The sequence below is a fragment of the Scyliorhinus canicula genome, chromosome 19 (assembly GCF_902713615.1).
Source record: "Scyliorhinus canicula chromosome 19, sScyCan1.1, whole genome shotgun sequence".
NCBI lineage: Eukaryota > Metazoa > Chordata > Chondrichthyes > Carcharhiniformes > Scyliorhinidae > Scyliorhinus > Scyliorhinus canicula.
The window spans coordinates 27,289,955-27,293,982 of NC_052164.1; positions in this window are offsets into that span (position 1 = coordinate 27,289,955).

A 4,028-nucleotide genomic window follows, 5' to 3' on the forward strand; every position below is an offset into this window, starting at 1 on the left:
GCGGCCAATCAGCGGCCCTCGCCCCGCCCCCTCTCTCTCTGTCACACGCACGTTACGGAAACGTCACCGCGTCGAGACGTCAACGTCTCCGGCTCGCGCGCGCCTGAGGGCACGCTGCCCGGGGCGGGGGCGGATTCATTTCATGTTGTTTGTCCGCCCGAGAACAAGTTGTTTTGGTTTTCGAAGCCCAACGGTCCCAGCCGACCAACCCCCCACTCCCCAGCTTTCTGCACGTCCTTCGCGTCCCATGCCGGAGAATTCCGTACCTGGCGTGGACATTTTTTTAATAATGGGGCAGCCAGATGACAACTTAAAAGAGTTTGCAGAAGCTTGAATTTTGAACCAGGGGAGAAAAATGCGCCGTTTTATCAACGAGTCGAGTGTGTCGGCTTCCCAACGTGTTGGGGTTGAAGCTTAACGAGATTTAGCCATGGGTGAATTCGGTTAATTTGAAATGAAATGAAAATGGCTTATTGTCACGAGTAGGCTTCAATGAAGTTACTGTGAAAAGCCCCTAGTCGCCACATTCCGGCGCCTGTCCGGGGAGGCTGGTACGGGAATCGAACCGTGCTGCTGGCCTGCTTGGTCTGCTTTAAAAGCCAGCGATTTAGCCTGGTGAGCTAAACCAAAAACAAAGGTGCTGGAAATCTGAAATTGGAACAGAAAATTCGGGGGAAAGCTCAGCAGCTCCGGCAGCATCTGTGGAGAGAGCAACAGAGTCAATGTTTCCAGGCTGCAAGACTATTCATTGTTCAGTAACAGAATCCCTACAACACCAGGTTAAAGTCCAACAGGTTTGTTTAGAATCACTAGCTTTCAGAGCACAGCTCCTTCACTCACCTGGCAACGCCGGCACCTCCACATCATGGCCTTCACTCACCCGAGGAAGGAGCTGTGCACCGAAGGCTAGTGGTTCCAAACAAACCTGTTGGAAATTTAACCTGGTGTTGTAAGACTTCTTCCTGTGACCACCCCAGTCCACCCGGCATCTCCACATCAAGAATCCTGACAGTGCTGAAGGAGGTCATTCGGCCCATGAGTCTGCAGCGACCCTCTGAAAGAGCGCTCCATCCAGCCCCATTCCCCTGCTCTACCCCCGTAACCCCACCCAACCTTATTTAACATGGCCAATCCATCAAACTGGCACGTTTGGACGGTGGGAGGAAACGGAGCACCCGGAGGAAACCCACGTAGACACAGGGAGAGGGATCAAATGGCCTCCACCTGTGCTGTAACCGTTCTGTGATTCTAGGAAATGAATGTCCCTTCCCTGACAGTGTTAGAACTGCTCATGCCATCTAGGGACTGTGTGCTCTAAGATGAGAACTAGTGATTAGAATCATTGAACAGTAACAGCACAGAAAGAAGCCATTCAGGCCAAGTGTCACTCCCTGTATGTCACCCTTAATTTTTTTTCTTCATCAGTTAACGATCCCAGTCCCTTTTGGAAGTCACAGTCGAATCTGCCACCACCACACTTTTAAACAATACAATCCAGATCCTAATCACTTACTGTAGAGAGGTTTTCCTCATGCCATCAATGCTTCTTTTGCCAATCACTTGTATCTGTATCCTCTGGTTCTCAATCCTTTCACTAATGGGAACAGTTTCTCCCTATCTGTCCAGGTCCCTCAAGATTTTGAAGACCTCCCAAGAGAACAATCCCAGCTGCTCCGGCGGCACGGTGGCATAGTGGTTAACTCTGCTATCTCACAGCGCCAGGCACCCATGTTCGATTCCGGCCTTGGATGACTAAGTGGAGTTTACACATTTTCCCCACGTCTGCGTGAGTTTCCTCCAGGTGCTCCGGATTCTTCCCACAGTCCAAAGATGGGCAAATTAGGTGGATTGGGCATGCTAAATTGCCCCTTAGTGTCCAGAGATGTGCAAGTTAGGTGGGGTTACGGGAATAAAGTCGGGGATTGGGTCTAGGTAGTGTGCTCTTTCACATGGTGCAGACTGGATGGGCTAAACGGCCTCATTCTGCACTGTAGGAATTCTATGGTTCCGTGCTTTAAGCTATCCATGTAAGTGGAGCTCCTCATGCCTGGAACCATTCTCTTGAAAACTTACTGCACACTGTGGCTTCACAGTGCCAGGGTCCCAGGTTCGATTCTCCGCTGGGTCACTGCGGAGTCTGCATGTTCTCCCTGTGTCTGCGTGGGTTTCCTCCGGGTGCTCCGGTTTCCTCCCACGATCCAAAAACATGCAGGTTAGGTAGATTGGCCATGATAAATTGCCCTTTGTGACCAAAAAGGTTAGGAGGTGTTACTGGGTTACAGGGATAGGGTGGAAGTGAGGGCTTAAGTGGGTCAGTGCAGACTCGATGAGCCAAATGGCCCCCTGCACTGTATTTTCTATGTTCTATTTACATCCTACCTAACATGTGCTCAGAACTGGACACAATGACCAGTCGAGGCCCAACCGTGTTTTATGTAGTTGTATCACACCCATGACTTGATTTATCAACCACAGGATTTCAAATATTTTATTAACAGCTTCTTCAAACTGTGAGGGAGGTTAGGGTGGTGGAAGAGGGGTAGCATAAGTGATTAGTGAGAGTTATGGGCCGGGATTCTGCAATACGGCGGGTTCACGCCGGCGTAAACACCAGAGTCTCATGGCAGCGTCAACGGACCTCTGGCCCAGCGAATCCGTGGCCCACAGGCGGCCAGCACGGCGGCAGAGTGCTCCACGCCGCTCCGGCGCCGATACGCGGCCCTGCTCTGACGGCCGCGCATGCGCACAGCGGCCGCTTCCACGCTGGGCCCACGCAACATGGCGGAGCCACACAGCCGGCTGGCACGGAAGAAGGTAGGCGCCCCCCCCCCAGGACCGGGCGCCCCAACCGATCGGTGGCCCTCGATCGCGGGCCTACAATTATGGAGGCCTCCCCGGAATCTGATCCCTCCATTCCCCCCGACCAGGATGGCCACTGCGGCCTCGGGTCCGAGTTCCCGCTGAGTGGAACCGTGTTAGAACCACGCTGGCAGGAACTTGGCTAGTCAACCACGGAGAATCGCCGCGGAGGCCTCTTTCAACAGCCCGCGACCAACGCCGTGTCAGGATATGGGGTGAGTGGTTAGCACTCAAGCTGGCCTGCCACATTGTACTCCATAAACTTGACAACTCACACCAAGTCCTTTTCACCTGCCACCCATGTGCTCACGAACCTCGTCCCTCCCTATCACTGTTTCCTCCTCCAGCCCTCCACCCCTCTTAGCTACCTAGCCTCTTGATTGGATCCTTGATCTTCATTGGACCCCCACTGGCAGCTACACATTCATTTGCCTCGGCTTGATAGAGTTCCCACGGGTTAACAATTACAACTTGTGAAGACACGTTAGTGCTACTTGAATGACAGCTTACTACTGTAACTACATTTTAAGTCACTTGAAATGGAATTCACATTGAGAAGCTTAAATTATTTAAAGTTAAGCTCAATTTTCTCGTTTGCCTCAATAAGGTTGCTGGAAGTTCATTGGTAGTTTTCAAATATGAGTGGGAGACTAGAAAAAGTACACAGGAGATAAGATAGAGCCTAATAATTCACAATGTTTGTGCAATGAGTCTCTACAAGTGCCAAATAAGCACCATGTAATGGACAAAAGCTGCACTGAGACAATTGAAGTAAAATAGGAATAAACAAATAGCTAAAAAGGAGTCACTGAAAGCATACCCCAAAATATTACCGATTGGTGTAGAACTGTTTATCATACCCCACACAGCTTGTTAACTTATCAGCAAGAAGCGTTCTTAATACTGAAAGCTCAACTGTGACACATTGGATATAGACTTTGTACTTGAAGTCACCACGACAGCTGCAATATTGAACTTGCCAGAGATAGTGCTAAGTGAACCCACAGCTGATAGATCAGATTAAAGGTCTGCAGTTATGCCACATCCAGGCGTGAATGATGTGGACTATTCAACAACTGCTGAGAAGAGGACCCACAATCATCCTCAACCTTAATGATGGGGGAGCCTAGCACATCTGTGCAAAAGTCAAATCCCCAGCCAGAAGTAGC